General features: G+C 35.7%; 2 pseudogenes; both read left to right on the plus strand.

Moving 5' to 3' along the window:
- Window positions 1-4,145: 4,145 nt before the first annotated feature.
- Window positions 4,146-5,090, plus strand: LOC139041743 (olfactory receptor 4C15-like; annotated as a pseudogene).
- Window positions 5,091-10,840: 5,750 nt separating this feature from the next.
- On the plus strand, window positions 10,841-14,103 carry LOC139041753 (olfactory receptor 4C11-like; annotated as a pseudogene).
- Window positions 14,104-21,599: the final 7,496 nt, after the last annotated feature.

Genomic DNA, 21,599 nt, shown 5'->3' on the forward strand with positions numbered 1-21,599 from the left:
GAAAGACCATGGGATCTTCCAGGAGAAATGTGAACAGAATCAGTTGCTTCCTATAGGAGTATATGCCGTTAAAACTGATCAAAGTGAGAGATGGGAAGGCTGGGTCCATGATACAACTACTTATGCAAGGTTTACAATAGTTTAAAGTTTTAGTACAAGATTCTACGTTATGTTAGGATATTAGTTCCTCCTATGGAAGTTAATTATACAAGATAATAAAATTATCCTCAAACCCGAACTCCTTTTTCTGATCAGTTCAGATGATGGAAAATACGATGCTGTTGGTTTTAAATGTTAAAAGACTTAATGTTAAATCTTGTAATTATATCAAGGTACAAATTGAAAATAAAGTCTCTACCATTTTCATATGTTCTGTGCTTGATTTTAAAATTATACTAAAATGTTCAAATGGATAGAGTTATCACAATTTTTCTTGTTTTTCTCATTTACCATATTGTAAAAATGCTTTACCATCTATGTCCTCATATTATTAATCAGTATTTTGTTCACAGAACACTGTGCTATTAATTTGTAGCAGTCCAATTCACATAAACGCCTTTCTATTATTGAACATTTTCGATATTTCTAAATTTTCACTATTATAAATGACATTTATCATGTTCCATTATAAAACTTACACCTTATTTCACTTTTAGAACAATTTTTAAGATTGGGATTACTAGTATAAGGAATGTAAACATGTTTATGATTCAGGAAATATTTGCTAGAATGATTTCCAAAAGAATTACATGCATGAAGCAGTTTCATTGCAATTTTAGGATTGATATAATTTTAAAAAACATGATTTTAAAATATGTATTCTATATTTATGATGGATTTAATTTTGTAGCTCATTTCGTGTGTGTAGACACTGTTTAAAAATAATGCTGAAATCAATATTTCAAATTTTCCTTTTGACTTATACATCACAGAGCATATTCATAACTGTCTTATTGACTCCTACGGGCTGGGCAGCTTGGACAAGTGTTACTGCATCTATCTTGTGGGAGAGAACTCGGAGGCTTAGCAGTATCTCAATGACACATGTCTGTTAAGTGATGAAGATGGGATTGCTAGCCTTTTGATAGCAGAAACCGAACAATTATTGTATTATTTTTCATTAAATTTTTATTTTGGACTAATTTTAGGCTAATAGGAAAATTACCAAGATAGTACAGAGAATTCTTGTATACTCTTCCCTTTACTTCCCTTAATATTATCATCTTACATCACCATGACTATATTTGTCAAAACTATATGATGCACATTGATATATTACTCTTAATGAAACACGAGGTTTTATTCATATTTTATTAATTTTCCCACTACTACCCTTTTCCTGTTTTATGGTTCAATCCAGCACAACATGTTCCATTTAGGATAATTACCTTTTAAATGACCTAAAGTCATAAATTTGTGATCATAAACTATGAGGACACTGTACTCAGCATTGTCAAAGTTTTAACATTAATTTTGGAAATTTATTTTATCAGAAAAAAGAGAGGGCTGATTTGTTTATATCTAATAAACATTTTAATTCTGAAATGGTACTACTGTTGGAAATTCTTCAGAAAAGGAAAGTGGAGAGCCTAAGAATTATTTTATTAGTAGATTAATTTAGAGTTTTGGTCTTCCTCTCCACCTCACTACCCAACTTGGCTTTCTTTGTACAATGAAGCTACCTGAAGAAGAAGCAGACACATGTGGGCCTGAGGGCTCCAATAATTTATTCAGGGATTATTAAGGACATTTACAAGTGTTACATATTTAAACAACACTGTTTCTGCACCGTGACCATAAAATATTTTATATTTGTGAATAAATAAAAGGATTGTTAAAAAACGTATCAACATCAGTCATGGTGGAGCAGGAATTAGTAGTGAAAACGTTGTCATTTCTGCTCTATGTCAATGGCTCTGCGGGCTGTTCTCACTGTCTATAGTGATGTTCTCCTGTGCTTCTAACTGCATAAACATTTTTATGAGCATTGCCATATCTGATTCTCACAAGAACCCTCTCAATAGGCATTCTTATTTTTACCAAGTTACAGAAGTACAATCCGAGTCTTTGAGAATTTTAAGTTACATTTCCTCGACACCTCAACATAATATAACTAAGTAGAAGAGCTTGGATTTGAACCTCGGTCCGTATGATCTGGAGCTAATGTTCCTACTCATTTCATTTGGTTGTCTTTTCTGCTTTGACCCTAGGATAAGCTAATAACTGCTAGATCATTTATTGTATTCTTTGCATTTTAATAAATGGTTGTTGATTGATTCATGACCTTATGGAGTTTGTTTTATGCTCTTGTTTTCTTGATGCCAGCTTGTAGCTGGATGTGAGGTTTATAGTGCTGGCACTGTTTAAGAATGCCTGCTACCCTGGAAACGTAATGGAAATGGTTATTTTAAGGTAAGCAAATAGATGTTAGTACATGCAATTGTATTTTTGTTAATTTTATTAACATTGAAAATTGTTTTTGTTAGCTCTAGGTGGCATTTATAAAAATCAACTTATTTTTAATTCTCACAGTAAGCCTCATTATGCTTTCATTCACCTATTTAACAAACAATAATTATATATACATGTACACACACAGAAAAGCACTGTCTGGCTGATAAGTTTCTGTTATATACATGTAGGTGAGGACGCAATTATTCTCTGAAGTTGTGTCTTGCTATGGAAAATGAAGTCAAAAGTTGAAGTAATTATCTGGATGACTCATAAAAAAACTTTCTGTGGGTAAGGTGGCTGGCTTTTTAAGTGAGAGTGTAGTTACCACAATTTGTAAAACCATCTATCAAAAGCGATTTTTTTGCGTTTTCCAATTTGACCCTCATCATGATCCTGTGAGATAAGTGGATAGGCTACACATGAACATCCCTACTTTACAATATAGTCATAAATTCAAAACAGATATACTTTGCCAAGTTGTACTTGATCAATTGGGCCACATTGTATACATAATTAGCAAGTAATTAATAAAGCCTCAAGACTCTGACTATATGTGACAGACTGTTTCTATTTCTTACCTGTGTGATTGTTGACAATCTGTCATTCGCTCTTTGACTTTCATTAAGGGGCTGCATTTAAACAGAACAAAGGACTCAGAAGGCTTTACCATCTACAGGTGGAGACTGTAGAAAGGCCAATCCTGCTCTAAAGTCCTTGTTATAAAAGAAAAATCTTTGCTTCTTTCCCTGTTGATCCAGTGGGAGGGACTTGGGTGTCCAAACCAGCCTGCTTAAAATTCCAGATGCAGCATCTATTACTTGTTTGGTCTTATCTCTTTAAGCATGAGTTACCTCCCAGTAAAATAGGGATAATAAGACCTACCATGGGCTGTTTCCCACGCACTAAGCCATGAATAATTGCTTTCCTTGTATTATTGAACTTAGTCATAATGATAATACTCTTCGTTAGGTATTGATATGTTTTTATAAACCTCTGTTCTTATTTTTAAATAACGAATGAAGAAAAACACCAACTCAACACATGCGTACTTGTAATCTGTTAGTATTGAGCTAGGCACCTTATCATAGAGCTTTCTCTTTTATAAAAAAACAAATTAATTAATCTTAAAGGCCCAATTCAGTTCAGACATTTAAAGAAATAATTAGGGGAGTAGTCATGATTTTCAATTGCTTCTTTAACTGGGTGTTATTTCTTCTTCTATTTGTAGATACGAGTCTCCTGATCAGGGATGGTGTGCCAGTCATTGTGCTCTGACTCCATGCAATGAAAGGCACCACTAATAAAGTGGCAGCCCTCCTTTCTTCAGAACTTGGATACGACTTTATAATCCTTCTCAACAATTCACTCCAGGAAACCACTATAAAGTGATCAGAGTTGGTGGTTGAGATGAAAACTATTTCTCATCTCTTCCACATGTGAATACCTCCATTCCCCCAAACTGAAACTCTGGCTATTTTAAAGTATTTAATAATTTATCTCCACCTCAATTCTGCCTAACTTCCCAAACCACCTTCCACAATTTTATAATTTTGTTTTCTCAATGATGACAGAAGCACATAAGATAATTTTTCATATGGATGCCTCCACTTGTAGATGACTATGATACCATAAACTGGTCTGAAATAACTTTCTCTTAATTTGTGGTAGCTTTCAACTTTCCCTTGGAAGTCATGCAAAACCAAAGCTTTGTAACTGAGTTTGTCCTCCTGGGGCTTTCAAAGAATCCCAATGTTCAGAAAATAGTATTTGTTGTATTTTCATTGGGCTACATTGCAACTGTCAGGGGCAACTTGCTAATTGTGCTGACTGTCATGATCAGCCCAGCCCTCCTGCGCTCCCCTATGTACTTCTTCCTGGCTTTCCCATCCTTGCTGGATGCAAGTTTCTCCTCTGCCATTGCCCCAAAGATGATTGTGGACTCTCTCTGTGAGAGAAAAACCATCTCCTTTGAAGGCTGCATGACCCAACTTTATGCTGAGCATTCTTTTGCTGGGGTGCAGGTCATTGTCCTCACTGCCATGGCCTATGACTGCTATGTGGCTATCTGCAAAGCCTTGGATTACTCTTCCATCATGAACTCGAGGCTCTGTGGTATTTTAATGGGGGTAGCCTGGAGAGGGGGCTTCCTGCATTCCATGATACAAATTCTCTTTACTTTCCAGCTGCCCTTCTGTGGCCCCAATATCATCGATCATTTCATGTGTGACTTGTACCCATTATTGGAGCTTGCCTGCACTGACACTTACATCTTTGGCCTTTTGATGGCTGCCAACAGTGGGTTTATCTGAATAATAATCTTGTCCTTATAGCTTCTTTCCTATGGTGTCATCCTGCTCTCTCTGAGAACCCATAGTACTGAAGGGCAGAGGAAGGCTCTCTCCACCTGTGGATCTCATATAGCTGTTATGGTTTTGTTCTTTGTCCCATGCATATTTGTGTATGCACGACCTCCAACTGCTTTCTCCTTTGACAAAATGGTGGCAATATTTTACACCATCCTAACTCCCTTGCTCAATCCTTTGATTTACACTTTCAGGAATAAGGAAGTGAAAAATGCCATGAGGAAAGTGTGGTACAAAATAACGATGTTTTCCAATGAAAAATAAAACATTTAACTTCGAAAAAATTTTATAGTTAAGAGTAAAAAAGTCAAATTTTCTTATACAAAAACTTTCTGTGAATATGTCTTTTTGATAGGAGGTAATGTAATGAAATAAAAAAAGCACTAACATGAGAGTCAAGAAATAAGGTTTTCATCCGTAGATGACTTATCAACTCTAATTTGGTTACTCAGTATCCTCATATGTAAATTAAAAAGGGTTGAATTTTATGCTTACTTAGAATCCAATAACCAAAAAAGAATGAAAAGAGAAATCAGACTGCTTGCCATTCACTTCATGCTTTAAAAAAACCTTATGGAAGGAAGACAAAAATATCTTAGAGATTAGGAACAGACACTCAAACTATTTCAAGTGAAAAGAAATTTATATTTATGACACTGATATCTGTGACTGATGAAAAACAATTGGGACTCAGGAAGGGAAGAGACTGGAGCATTCTCAGAACCTAACTGTAGGTGTGCCTGTATCACATGACCCCGTCATTTGACATGGTCCATGACCATCTGCTACAGAATTTGCATCATTTGCTGAATTTCTTGAGAGACAAAACCTGATTGGCCCAGGCTTGCTTATGGATGAGTTTTTCTTGGGTCAGGTGATCACCCCATACCTATCAGCTATGGGAGGGGAAGAGGAGCCAGATTCCATAAGGGAGTCAGCAATGAGCATCTCTTACACAAGTACAATCAAAGGTCACTATTGAGGGAAACTGTTATGAGTGAAACCAGTACTAAAGCTGCATATAGAGTGAGCTGACTTTCCTCCCCTACAGGAGGATCAGAAACCAGAGACATTCGAGAGTCAACAATAGATTTCAAGAGAGGATACTACTTTAATTTACTTGGTTATTTGAATGTTCTTGGCTTTGTCTTCTACCTAGGTCAAAATAATTCTATTTGAATAACAACCAATAAAAAATCATTTAAATTTAGACACATCTTTCATCTCATTCCCATAATTAAGGTTTGTTTGTCTCAGATCACCAAATGGCCTCTGGAATAAATTATTTACAGAAAATATTTCAGTCCTCAACACATCAACACTAATAAAATGCTTATTTATTGAGTATTATAGACAAAAATACTAAATAATCAATTTTTATTTACTTAATCTTCTATTTCAGACCCAAAGAAGAATGTATTATATTAATTTTCTGCCAGAGTCTCTGAGTTATTCACTGGAACCCTTATCTTAGTAATATGCAACTTTAAATGAGCAGAGTTTAAATTAAGGTCCTAATTCATCCTAAAACTACAGGTGAGACAGAGGTGGATCAAACTTAAAATAATACAAACCTCAGTTATCATCTCATCCCATTTCAACATTTTCCATGAATGAGTGACTGTAGTGAAGTGCCTTCAGTAAAACCCTGGCAATGATTTCACAGAACATGGAGTCCAGTTAGGTAATCCAGTCATTCAGTCTCCAGAGAATTTTAATGAGCACTCAGGGTCAGTTCACTTCAGAGCTGGAAGGAACATCAAGAGATCATTGGCTCAGCTTCTTGCCTTTGGCCAATTTAAGGCTCTCCTTTGAAACTAGCTTCTGCAAAGTGTTTTCACCAGAACTGGGAAGCCTAATTATTCCCTCAAACATAGGGCATTAATTTAGGGCTTTTTGACCAGGAAGTTTAATGCATGGACTCATTCATTGGCTGTTCTTGTTTTCCAGGCCAAGAAATCTTGTGGCATTACTGTATATCTTATTAAAATAAAAAGTGATTTGGACTTGTATTTAAGAGATTTGGATTCTAAGCTCAGTTCTGTTACTAATTAGCAAGATGACCTTAGTCGAGTTATTTCATTTCTTTAGTCTTCAGCTTCTTGTGTCTAGGGAAGCTTAACAAAAGCACAAATATTTCCTCTGCACTTTCTCTGAGCCAGGGATTCTTTCTTTTCATATGCTATATATTTTGGTATTTATAGAGTCTTTTTTTGAAGTAAATCTTCAGGGTCAGCCCCAATGGCCTAGTGGTTCAGTTCCGTGCACTCCACTTCAGTGGCTGAGGTTCAGTTCTGAGGTGTAAACCTACACCATTCATCTATCAGTGGCCATGCTGCTATGGTGCCTCACCTATAAAATAGAGGATGACTGCAACACATGTTAGCTCAGGGCAAATCTTCCTCAGCAATATATATATATATATATAAAAGTAGGTTTTCATATTCTCATTTAATTGATGGAGAATCTGAGGCTCAAAGACTTTAAGCAACATCCTAAAAACCTTCTTCAGGATTCTTCTAGTCCATGTGTAACTAAAAAGGCCAGATGTTGGGATGTGACTTTCTCTGAGACACACAGGCTTGTTGGTTGCCACTAGACACTTCAGCAAAGTGCAGAGCAAGGTAGAATCTATTCATGGCATTCTTCCACCTCAATTTCCATCGCCCATCTTTCTCCTTCCATGTCTACTCTGGACCTCTCACTTCATCCTCATTTAAGGCACCTAGCTTGTAATGTCATATTTTGCAGGTAATTCTTACACCAGAGGGCTTGGTAGTAACATGGTTTTCCAGGTAACAAAGTAATTTTGTAATGGAATCTATCCAATATTTAATAGGTTGCAACTATTTAAAAGCAAACACCTGTCTTCCCTGTAAGTGGAAGGGCATACATCTTTAAAAAGAAAAAGAAAAACATAAGAAGTATTCAAGAATTACTTTCCCTTTTCCTTCTTTCCTGTCTTCTTCTGTACACTGATTCATACGCACAGATCAGATTAGAAATGGGAGAACATAACATTAAAAATGTTAAAATAAATAAATAAAGATTATTACTTGTAGCCTTTTATAAAGAGAAAATATGAATTTAAAGAGGTTGAGAAACGCTTAAATTCACATAGTAGATAAGTAGTGAGGCCAAGACTCATGTCTACTTTACATATTTCATTTATCTAGCCGTACCTGACCTCAGGGACTTCCACGCCTCTGGAAGAGATGGGCTGAGCAAATCACATGGAGAAGAGAAGAGAGGTTCCTCATCTGCAAGTCATAGTGAGTTGAAGTTTAATTGTTCCCAAAGTCTACTTTTGCCCTTGGACTGTCTGAGCTAAGTATCTCATTGGACATCCTTTGGGACAAAGTTGGGAGTAATAGTTTCCTTGGAGCTCCTGAGGCTAAAAGCCTGCCTTAGGCATTTGCAAACTTTTGTGGGAATTACTATAAATATCCAGTGCAGTATAAAGAAAACACTTAACTCGTGTTTTTCCAAAAGAGAAACTGTGGGAAGCTAGCTCTTCAGAGGCATTTCTCTCTCAAAGCACAGGAACAGTTTTCTCCAAAACTTTCCAAGAACCAAATTAAGCAACTTCCCCTGTTTTTCACGATGCTGTGCCCTGCTCCAGTAGAAGTGTGGTTTTGTGTAACCTAGTGCATCTGCTCAGGAACCATGTGAAGCATGGCGACGTGCAGCAGCCCCTTTCTCCATAAACTCCCTACACCCCATAACCTCTAGGATAGAAAGCATTGTAAATCTCAATAAAGTATAGGTTGCATGTTTTATGCAGGCTTCATATAATTCACCGTCTAAGTAAATTAAAGTGGGAGATATGAAAAATATACTTTATTGCAAGTCATCTATTTGCTTATAAAAAACGAGGTAAGTTTTTCATCTGTCTGAAATATTTTCTTTATGTGCTTCCTTTAGACTAACCTGATGGAATCTATTCTCAGTGTGTCTTCCAACAAATGGTGGGGTACTGGAGAGTCTTTCTCCCAATGAAGTGTTATCATGGTCCAGGGATCCTAATCATTCCCTGGCCTCAGCACAAAGCTACACTACCTCTCAAAAGCATCTCTGCTCACAAAGGTTGCACCAAACAGCACCATGGCCCTGAGGACCGCATGGCAGAAGTTTCTTTCTCGGGGGTCCACTCACTTGAAGAGTTTTAGGTCAGTGCTGATATTTGTGGGCCAGAGCATAACATGGGGCTGCACTTCATACACACCTGGGCTTTCAAGATCCTTGACAATGCTTTCACGTGGCCCACAACTGCACCTCCTCTCTGGTTTGGGGGCAAGTGATAGTGTAGTGTTAAGGGAGAAAGAAGCTGAATTCTGGGATGAAAGCTTGGGTCAAACTAACTTTCCTAATATTTTTATTAAAAATAATAACTCCAATTCTCTCTGCTCTATATGGCTCTCTATCTATTTACCTGACTCTTCTCTCTCTGCTGTCTGCTCACTATGACTCTCCTCTCTCCTACTCTGACTTCATTCAGTCTCTGCTCTTTCCTCCTCTTCACTATTGTTCACTTATGTTTCTAGTTTTCTGCTTTGATGTTTATCTCATCATGAAGTTTACAGAACTTGATTTGGAGTCAGAACAGGGTATTAAGGTCTCATTTGGCATCTTTCTCTGATAGCTCAGAATTTGTCTTTTCTGGGATGCAATCTACGTTACGACTGGGATTTGATGTTTTATATGACATAGAAGGTGAATGCTAGAGAGAGATGCTATCCAGTAGCATCTCACTCTAGTTGTAGCCTAACTGTACCAGGTAAAACTTTCCATCTCAGAGCTCAAACTCTGTACACAGAAAAAAAACAAGGCAAATGGCCACACTTATTTTGTGAGAAAATGCACAGATCAAATGAAATAAAAAAATGAAAATCTGTTTAAAAGATTAGGTTATAGAACAAGAACAATATATAATCTAGGGTTGTCTTTTTGAATTAAATGTATATGTTTAATAAAGCATATAGCAGTATAGGAGCACAGGAGATAGAACCAGACATCTATTTATGAGGAAAGAAAGAGAAGAACTGTGGTACAAAATATAAGTGAACTGGTTAACATTTCAGAAGGTAAAAGAAAAAATAAGGAATAAAGCAGGGAAAACAGTATGCTCCACTACTGTGATGACCCCAAAATCAGAGAGGTAGGCTTGTCCAGGAGTGTTAGGAAATAGTAACTGAATTAAATGATCAGATTCTGAGGTGGGCTTGATCTTACTTAATGCATACACTTTGTCAAGTGCTGCTCCTCTGTACTCATGTCCCCAAATGCTTTCTCTTTACTTCTTTAAAATAAAACAAAATAGAATTACGTGACCTCTCTTTCATGTTTGCCCATTATCTTCCCACAAATATACCTCCTACAACTTTAATTTAATGAGTGGACTTTTACAGAGATCATCTTTATGTTTACCTGAAGCAATGACTGCTTCTCCCCTTCTTATGATGTTTTTTACTCACTCTTCTCACCCAATTTCTCCTCTCTTAAGAACAACAACCTCCCTCTCTTTTGTCTTCACCCCCCTGTATGAACCTAATATATTGAAACTAAGTAATCATTAATTCATTTTCCCTTTCGTAGTTGTGATAAATGATTGGAACTGCCCATCAGAGCTTGTAGTTTTATAATATCTCTAGTTTATCACACCAAGGTAATATTATTTTTGCTGAACTGCGAAGAAACAAAGTTTTATTTAGATGTTTGTGTTTATTAGAAGTAAATGGACAATTTGAATTTCTAATATTGAAAATCTAATATTGAAAAATGCTATTGAAATTCTACATAAAGAAACCTAGTTTATTGAATTCTTGAGTTTCAGAGAAACTCATTGTAAACTACAGCTTAACACATTTGAAGCCATAAATCCACTTCTTTCTCATTTTTGAATCTTCACTGACCAATCAGGTTATTCTCTAGGGATCTTTCTACCTTTGGAATAAAAACTGATTTGGTATTATCACATACAGTTGTGTGTAATTCTTATGTAAGTAATTATCTTATGTAGAGGCATGTTCTTCTTCCAACTTGAATGTAAAGAGGTTGTGGACATCTTTCCATGCCACACTACAGTGACTGCAGATGTCAGTAGGTTCGTAGTACATATATGATGACTTGATGGTGTTACTAGTTCATTGATGGATTGGTGATTAATGAGAAGGAGGAAGAGTTTCTCAAAATGCTCGCTAAAATAAATTCTAGATCATTTGTCGTTAATATTTAAAAAAACATCAGAGAAATATTGTGAGACAGAGTAAAGATGATAACTCCCCAACTGAAGTAATAGACTAAACTGGAAAGGAGAGAAAACTTGATAGATTGACTATATAAAAATGAAACAAAAACTAAAGAGGTTAAAATTTAAAGATATCAAAAACTTAACTACAGGGGCTTGCCCCATGGCATAGCAGTTGGGTTAGGAGTGCTCCACTTTGCCAGCCCAGGTTTGTGGCTTCAGATCCCTGGTGCAGAGCTATGCCACTCATCAGGCATGCTGTGGCAGCAACCCACATACAAAAAATAGAAAGTTGGCACACATGTTAGCCCAAAGACAATCTTCCTCAAGCAAAAAGAGGAATATTGGCAACAGATGTCAGCTCAGGGTGACTCTTCCTTGGAAAAAAAATTTTAAAAAAACTACAAAAGATATATATAATTAAGAAAAGATGAAATACAAGAAATAAAAATAAAAAGTGTTATACCATATCATTAATCAAAGAAATAGATAGCATAATTTTAATACTATTAACCAAGTAAATAAGATAATGCCCCAAGTCAAATTTTATTAGGAATCTGTTCCATATTTCTATAATCTTAGAAACAATGGAAAATGATCCAGTCTTTACATAAGAGGGGATATTTAACCAGACAAGTATAACACTGAGAAACCTGGAAGAATGGGTAAGAAAGTAAGTTAATTGTGAAGTGTGGAATTGGTTAATTATACATTTTTCAAGGGTACTTTTTTTACCCTGTAATCTACTGTTAACTTTGGATATTTTATCCTGAAAGTATTTTTGTTTTATAAGTAAAATTTGTCTAATAAATATTGAAACCAGCAAATAAAAAGGCCATTAATAATTATGAAATTTTTCATATTTCATGGCAGCAACCTCCTGGAAATTTATTCTGAAAAAAATATTAAAAATAATCAAAGGCTATAAGTGAGAGGAGGCTTATTCAAAAGCTTTTTATTAGAGTGAATATTTGAAAACAAGTAACATAAAAATAAATTATAAAATTTACATGACGAAATGTTGATATGTTAACTTACAGTTGCTAAAATGGACAATTGTGTTACAGATACTCTTTAACTGCATGCAGAAAGACTTTTAACAATCAAAAATGAAAATAAAAGTATAATATTACAGGACGATTGAAATTCTATAGATATGTATGTATATAAACAAAGAATACCGTAGAATAATGGGAAATATCTGTGTGTTAAAATTTTGAAACAGTTTTTGAATTATGTTTTCAGAGAGATAAAAATTGGGAGAATACAAATCTCTGAAATATAGTGGTAGGAGAATAATCTCTGAGTAAAGATATTTTTCAATTTATAGAAATATAACAAGTGGCACATCACCTTGGATCCATGGGATGTGGAACTTGATACCATGCATCCTATATGAGTAATACATTATGTCAAATATATAGTAATTTTCCTCAATAATGCCAACCTCAGTGATTTACTCAAATATCTTATGTGCCATGACTGACACTGAAGATAAAATTATGGCCACTAAAAGCCTAAAATTGGAGGAATGATTTCCTCTTAAAGAAAAATCCACCCAAGATATTTAAGAGTCAGGAATAGTGGATGTAAACTGGTGTCCAAATCAAGAAATGTGTTTTCTCAAGAGGCATTCTCTAAATGAATTATTTTAAAAATATATAGGGATGTTATTTTTCAGTAATTGAGATGTGTATATATATATATATTATATGCAGATATACATCATATACGTATACTTAATAAAATGTCTATTAGAATTTCTAATTTTCATGTGAAGAAAAAGTTTTAAGACATTAAAGTGATTTGATCAAGATCATTCAGCACAGTCATTAGTCCTCAGAACTTGGCAGAGGGCACGATCACTTGTAGGCTTATTATTTTCCCCAAAAATCATGATCCACGTAGGAAAACCTTGAATAAATACCCATGGTTAAAGCATGGACATCAGCATTAAAAAGAAAAGTTTTCCCAAGCAATTATAATGCATGAAAAACGTTGAGGACCACTGAGTTATATGTGTTAATGGAATAAGAACTGTAAAGTTGGAATTCAGAGTCCAAGTCCATTGCTATTGCCAAGTCACCATTTTCCTCATGTTCTTTGCAGATGAACAATTTCTCATCTGCGTCCTTTCTATGTTCACTGTAACCATGGAGCTGAAATAGTCTGAATGAGTTCATTCTGCTTGGGTTAACCCAGGAGGTACTAAAGGAGAAAATCATGTTTGTGGTCTTCTTGTTTCTCTACCTCACAATTCTGTTAGTCAATTTAGTTACTATGATGACCAAGACATCGCCAGATGCTTGGAAGCCCCATGTACTTCTTCCTTTTCTACTTATCCTTTGAATGTGTTTCCTACCAACTGCTGCTCCTAGCCTGCTTACAGATTCTGTGTCTGAGAAGGAAGTCATCTCCTACAATGAGTCCATGACCCAGATCTTTGCAGTTCACTTCTTTGGGTACATGGAGATCTTGGTGCTCATCTTCATGTCCTTTGATTACTATGTGGCCATTTCTAAGCCCTGCAATACACAACTATCATGAGCCAGCGTGTCTGTGGTGCATTGGTGAACCTGGCATGGTTGGGGTCTTGTATCCATTCCCCAGCACAGAGTCTCTTGGCTTGGAAATTACCCTTCTGTGGCCCCAATGTTACAATCAGTATTTCTGTGATACGCAACGTTTGTTGAAAGTTGTATGTCATCAATCAACATAGTGTTTAATAGTGTTGCTATATGCATGGTGACTTTTGTGATCCTGCTTATCTCCTATATTTATATCTTATATTCTCTGAGTAACCACAGTGAATACGGAAGAAGGAAAGCCCTCTCCTCTTGCACCTACCACATTATTGTTGTCATCTTGTTCTTCACTCCATGTATGTTCACATACTTTCACCCTCTAACCACATTTCCACTGGAAAAAGTGATGGCTGTGCTTTACGCTATTGGGGCATCTTTGCTGAAGCCCCTCATTTACATTCTGAGGAATGAAGAAGTTAAAAATGCCAAGAGAAAGTTACGGTGCAAAAACTGACTCGAGGTGGCAAAAACAGAAGACTCCAATTGCCTATTATGTAAAAGTTTAAATAAAATTGGATTAACAGAAAAGAGAAAATGTTATCATTCCAACGTGAGCAATCTAATCCTTTTCCAGGGGTATGTTTGGAGAAATAGGAAAAATGATCACAGAGCACAGACACATTTCATTTTGAGTCAATATCACAAAGAGTGTCAGCATATTGAGAACAGCAGCATTTGTGGGAGGATCAACCCACTCTTCACTTCTGCTCTCCGCATTGCAGCTTATGAGCCAGATCCTGTTGTATCTGTGGCTTTACCTCCCTCTGTATGTTATTCTGGATTGTGTTTCTTTTCTCAGTGTTTCTGATCTAAGTTGAAAAATTGGTCCCAATTTTGACTCATTCATTTTGTTGGCAAATCAGCATTCTACTAAATCTGGATCTTATCTTTTCCAGCTCAATGGTGAATAACCCAGAAACTTATGATCCCAAGAGAGCATATATATCAGCTAATTAAGTCCCTAATTGATGCTTGTCTTCCCTCTGTAACAGCCGTAAAAACTGGACTTTCCTTTGCCTGTTGAACACATACGAGGAGATAATTCATGGTCTTCTATTCAAATAAGGGCACTTCTAGTTATAACAAATATATGCATTGTATTGATTCATAATTTTTCTTCATGTACTGTAACAAATTTTCTGTTTATCATGTTAATTATTTTTTGTTCATACTATTTAGTTTTATATACATACCTATTTTTGTAATTTAAATCTGTGGAAACTTCCTTAGTCTTTGATTGATGGACTGGCGGCAATTTGAGAACTATCTATCCAACACCTCATGGATGAGATCATGCATATAAAAAAGGCAACAACTGACATAGAAAATAGAGCTAATGTCATAATAATCCATTCAAAAGGGGAAGATGTCCACAGAAGTGAGTTTTCCAGCTTGGAAATACAGAGAACAATATATTAAGGAAGGAAAATCCCTCATTAGGTATCAGGTATAGTCCTAGTGCAGAGAAGTGTTTCACTGACTTGTGTGTAAGACCGGCCAGTTGCCCGGCAGGTACACTTCTGGGTTAGAAGAAATGTCTCAGGCTATGGCTACTTGAGTTCTAGCTTTATCAAGCAAACTTTGTATGTCAACTTGGCTTCCTATGGAGATTTTCCTTCCTGGAGAGAAAGATATTGACCAGTGACTGGGATAAGCACTTTGGTGTTTTGATTTATACTTTTTAATGTATCTCATTAAATTTACATCCCTGTTCAGGTTCTGTTAACCAATGAGTATGGAGAAGAGGAGCCTGAGGGAGTGACTAATGGATCTAAGGCTGAGAATAAATATAATCAAGATGATTTTTCTACAGATCTGAATACTGGACCCTAAATTGTGGCAAATGAATTCATATAATGCCCTTTGAGAAATTTTGTATGAGCACCTCTCCTGGGGATAATAACATTGATGGACCTTCACACTCTGATAATAAAAGTTTGGAAGATTTATTTATATCTCTTACTCTTTACTGGAGACTCTCTCAAGTATAAGTCCCGCAAATGATGAGGCAGGATTTTCCTGAATTGTAACATGAGACATTGATAAGCTACTTGCCTTGCCAGTTTTGCCACAAATTTAGCATTGCTATTAATTGCTATTGTTTAACATTATATAAACAGAAAAGAAGAAAAGGAGAAAGGGGAAGTAGTAATGGAGATGAGGTTATGGAGGGGAGAAAGCTTTTCATCTTGAGTTTTGCCCAAATACTCAGGGTAAAAGTGTTTGTGGAAGGTCATTCGTTATGAAGAAGCTTTTTTCTTTTTCCATTAATTGTGATTCGCTGAGATTTCTCTGAAGATGCATGTGTTTAGGACACCAAAGCTCAGAGAAGTCTCATTAAAATGTTATATTAAAACTCTAAAATAAAATCAAGGGTTTTTGTGACTTTAAATACCATCTTTATGCTGATGACTTTCACATTTATATCTCCATCTCACACTTCTCACTTGAATGCCAGACTTGTATACTCAACTACTTGCTCGACATCTTTCTTTATATATCTAATAGATATTTTCACATTTAATGACTGTTTTCACCCTAAATATACTCTACCTATAGCCTTCACCAGGAAATTCAATCTTTCCAGTTTCCCAGGCCAAGAACATGGAGTCACAAAAGTTGATATCAGAGCTCACACCTAACCTATTAGAAAAAAACTTTGCCTTTAAACTATTCGCAGTATGTGATATATTTTCCCATTAATTCTCCTGTCATCCTGGCCTGAGCTGCCACTCTCTCTAACTGAGACCACAGCCATAAACTCTAAGAATGCTGACTGCTTCTACTTTTGTTCTGCTAAGTCCATTTCCAGGACAGCAGACTGACACTCCTTTTGAAACTAGAGGCAAATCAGGGCTTCTCTGCTTAACACTTTGCAATGGTCCCATTTCACTCAGAGAGAAGGGAAAAATCTTTGCAATTATTTAGCCTTCTCTTGCCTCCTTGGCCTTTTCTGGTATTTCCACAGTTGCTCCCTTGGTCCAGGTTGGCAGGGGGGTGCATCTCCTCCGTTTTATTCAGGAAGTCAGGTTTCTCCCAAGCAGCTGATTGGTCATCTCCTAAGGTCTTCATGTTCAAAATATGATGCAAATATTAGTATCACTGGCATCACTAGGAGCTTGTTAGAAATGCAGAATCCTAAAGTTCATCCTACACCTAATGAATCATGCTTTGAATTTAACTCTAGGAGTTTCATATGCAGATTATAGTTTGAGAAGCATTGCCATAGAGCACTGTTATCCACAGTTGTGACACCACCAGTTTAGTTTCACATGTCAAAAAAGGGAAATCTACTTCAGGAGTAAAGTCCAATATTTAGATTTCTGCCTAGAAATTAATGTATCTCTTCTCCTCACATCCAGTTGACAAAAACGTAGTCACAGAGCTGCACCTAGATGCAAAGGGGCTGGAGAATGTCAGCTGTGCTCAGGTCACCATGAACACAGGTGCCCTCTGTTAACTGCAGAAGAAGGGAGAATGGGTTTCAGTGGACAACTAGCAGCCTCTACCATGGGCACTTGGCACCTGGCACATCCACAGAAACATTTTTTACTGAAAATTTAATTTGATGTGACAAATATTTTTTGATTTCCTTTTATTGCCCAGTACTATTCTAGGTAGCAGTGAAAAAAAAAGAAAATCCCTGTCTTCACAGCTCATGTTCTTGTGGATTATGCTATTTCAAAAAGCCCAATAGCAAGTCCAGGAGTCTTGAGTTCACAGGATTTGAAGAGATTGCATGAATGCTTCTTAAACTAAAGACTGGTGAGTTTTTAATGATAATGTTTAAAATTTACATTTTAAATCTCCTACAGCACTATAAACTCCCTTTTTACATCAAAACTCACATAACCCTGAATCCCTTTTCATTAAATCTTCTGTATGTTAGGTAAACAACAAGCAGAATCTCCTACACGTTCAATCTCTTATGTGAATATTTTCTTGCTTTCCTAGTTCTTCTCTCTATACGCATTTCCACTTAAGCAAAGATTGTGTCTTTTCCCACATCTCTCGTGTCAAAGCCCTGGAGATGAGATTTTGTTATGATTAACTCTCATTGCTACTTCTAGTTTCTACCCCCTCTTTACTCCATGATTATCTTTAGCATTCAATCTCCATCAGATGATGCTACAAGACACTTTTTTTTTTATGAAAGTCATCTACTGCTTCTAGGGTCTTTGCACCAATACCCACAAAGATGATCCTTCCAATATGCTGGCTTCTAAACCTACCAATGGACCATTTTATTCCCCAGGAATCTTGTCCTTTAATGTATCTCAGTTGTTCACGCCCATAGTCATACCTTAGACTCTGTAATTACCAATAATTCAAAACCTTCTAAAATCTCAATTTTGACTTACAAATTTTCAAACCATCTTATTATTATTTCCAGCTTCTATTCCTTGCTCTTTTTTTTTTTTTTTTTTTGCTGAAGAAGATTCACCCTGAGCTAACATCTGTGCCAGTCTCCCTCTATTTTTTATGTGGGTCACTAACATAGCATGGCTGCTGATGAGTGGTGTAGGAACTGAGCCTGGGCCACCAAAGTGGAGCATCCCAAACTTAAACACTAGGCCACGGGGCCAGGCCTTCCAGCTTATTTCTAATTGCAAACTTTAACAATCCCTAGACACCACTGTAACACATATACCTTTGTTCCTGCCAACTTTTTGCATGACATCAGGCATACTCCTGCCTAAGGACCTTCACACAGGTTGTTTTCTGTGTCTTAATTATTCTTCATTCAGATATATGCATGGCTTACCCCCTCACTTTGGTTTATTATTAAAATGTGTCTTCTCAATAATTTTTCTGATTACTTCATAGAAATGCAACTCCCACCAACATTCTGTATCTCCTATTCTTACATCTCTGCTTAATTTTGCTCCTTAGCACTTATCATTTTCTGATATGTCATACAGTTTAGCTATCTATTTAGTTTTGTATATATACTAGAATACAATTTATATAAGGGTAGGGATTTGTGTCTTTTTAAAGATATTTTACTGTTAAATCCCCAGTGCCTAGAATAGTACCTGGCACATAGTACAGCGGTGTCGAAATCAGAAATAGCAAAATGAAAACTACCAAATCAATAAATAGTATTAGTAAGAGTTTATTGTGCATATAAGACAGTTCACAAACTGGGCGATTCCAAATTCAGAGTGATATGAAGCTCAGGAGCATGAAATTATAGGATGGCTTATAAAGTGAAAATTGGGAAGTCATTAATCTTTACAATGATTGGTTATTACAATGGATGTTTCGAGATGGCAGGAGATAGGTTAAAAGTGATTATGTTATATCATTCTTAGGAAGATGATTTAAGTTTCTTTTATGATTTTCAGAAGGACTTACAAGAAATAACCTAAGTTAAGCTTCACTTACATTCATGAAATAAGCTAGACTTAGTCTTGCTTATGTGGCTTAAAAGGTATTGTCTGCTCAGGGAATTCTCAATTGCTGTATCCATTTTGCGCTTACTTTTAACAATTTCCTTCTTTTGGCTATTGTCTCAGCAAGCTGAGAGTGTGACCAAATATTATACTGTTAGGCTGGGTTACCACTGTTGATGAAGCCAGGATGAAGACTCACATCCTTGTTGATTCTGCTAGTTGAGTAGTCAGGAGGGATGGTCACGTGGTGACTGTTATCAACGGTTGCATCGTCATCATGGACATGGGTGGTCAGAGAATTAACTTCTTTAAGTTGTCTAATCCTGATGGACATCATTTGACTTGTGAGTGGCTGCAAAAGGCATTTAAAACCCTTGCGAGAATACAATGGACTAGAGAGATTAACATGATGACTATAAGGAGAAAAATAGTCAAGGACTGAAAAATTTACCAGAGCAGAGACTCCTGCAAGCCAACATTTAACCGAGTAAATAACTTAATTGGGTTATAATCAGATTCAGCTTTCACCTTTCGTATAACAGTCTTTTATTAAGACCAGACCAATAATCTAAGAAATTTTCAGGTTTTAACAGGAAATTAAACTCTAATTTTCTATCAGTATATTATTGAGCTCATTTAAAAACCCTCCTAAAAAATCTATTCAATTTTAGCCAGTGTTGACCTCATAACACAGAATTTCTTTTCCTCAAACCTCTTCTACTTTCTGTATCTATTTAGGTTTTCTCTTATTATTTTTCCTTTCTTATTCTAGAACAACTGGTCATTTTATTTTAGACAATGTTACTTTCTTTTCATAAAAAACTCACATCCTATGTTCCTTGTATACTCTTCATATAAAAATACATACCGTTTTCTTCCCATACTTTTTATATGAAGTTGTTTCCTTTCCTTCTTATTATGTCCAGTAGTTCTCTTTTTACATATTGATTATAAATTTTACCTATTAGTAATCTTTACTTTCCAGTGAAAACTAGGAAGCAGGCAATTGTGAACTGTCTATCACATATTAGCATTCTGTAGTATAAAGGTAAATTTACAAGTATATAATTATAAAACATTATTTTTGAGACAAGTTTTTCATAGTACAATACTTTAATGTGGTGAAATACATATGTATTAATAGACCCAAATATCTTCTGTCTCTCTATAAAAAATTAAGAAGCCGAAAGTAGATAAATGTAAACTTATGGTTAGCAATCAATATGTCAGTATATTATTTTATTTGCAAATTATCTATTCAGTGAGTATCCCTTATTTAGTTTAACTTCATATAAACTTTTAACTTATTTATATCTACTTAACTTTATTTTTATCGAGTATGCTTAGATTAAGCCTCAAATAACTAATGATCACCTTAAGATATTTTTCTTGGTGACACATTTTGTAACATAGAGATAGCATGAGCTTATTTGTCTAGTAAACACAAGTAGGTAAAGTAATGTTTTCATCACATCTGACATTAACAATTCTGAAGATATGCTTGCTTTTATTAAACTAACAAACTTAAACTAGCTTTTATTGATCAAAGATTATTCTCATCATATGAACTTGAGAAACATTGGGTTTGATTATATATTCCTGAGAGTTTTAGGAATACTTAATTTATATAAGTACTTATTTTTCTTTAACCTAATTAAGTAGAAAGGTTTTAAAATATCACATATGCATAATATGCATAAATATGTAGATATACACAAACATATAGATAGACACAAATAGCGATCTTATAGCTTTTATTTTAGAATTTTAGCCATGTCTAGGTTATAATAATACGAAACTCAAAAGAATAGCTGGGTGCAAATTTTGTTTCTGGCAGGTAGACTAATTAAGTTCACTACCTCAGATGGCCCAAGTTTTTAAGATTTTTTATTTGTGCTCTATAAGGATTCTTTTAAAGAAGCTATTTTTGGATTCATTCAGTCTTTTAGAAGCTTCTGCATACACATCAAAGAATGCATTCTGTTGTCTCCAAGAACTTTGAGATCCTCTTTTCAGGGATGCCCTTTAAGTTAGACTACCTTATCTAAATAAAAACTTCCCTAAGTGGCTGCTACAATTCCAAATTATGCAAAAGTTCACTCATTTTTTTTAGAGAGGCAAATGATCCTGGTCCACAGTGGGTATACATATAAGAGGCAGGAGTCAGGGGAGGAGGAAAAAGAGATTTTGACTGGTGGAACACATATCAGCCTTTAGATTTCCTGAAAATAATCTATGGAGAGCCCAATAATTCTACTCCTGCCTAATACCTGTGGAATCATGAGTTTCTCCCCTTACAGATAGAAGGGTGACCTAACAAGACACTTTATCAAACAAAATACAGGGATGCACAAAAAAGTCAGGGAGTTCAAAATGCAAGGATAGCAGAGCTTGGATCCAAGAGAGACTTACTCTCAAACTCTGAAGTCACTGAGAAAGCAGTGAACTCAAAGGGCTCTGAGGGCCCCAGGACCTGGTTCCTCACTGGCCTCAGAGACCTTGAGGTTCTTCTTCAGATTCCACTTCTGATGCCGTGAACTGTCAAAAATTCAGA

The sequence above is a fragment of the Equus asinus genome, chromosome 23, assembly GCF_041296235.1.
Source record: "Equus asinus isolate D_3611 breed Donkey chromosome 23, EquAss-T2T_v2, whole genome shotgun sequence".
NCBI classification, from domain to species: Eukaryota; Metazoa; Chordata; class Mammalia; order Perissodactyla; family Equidae; genus Equus; species Equus asinus.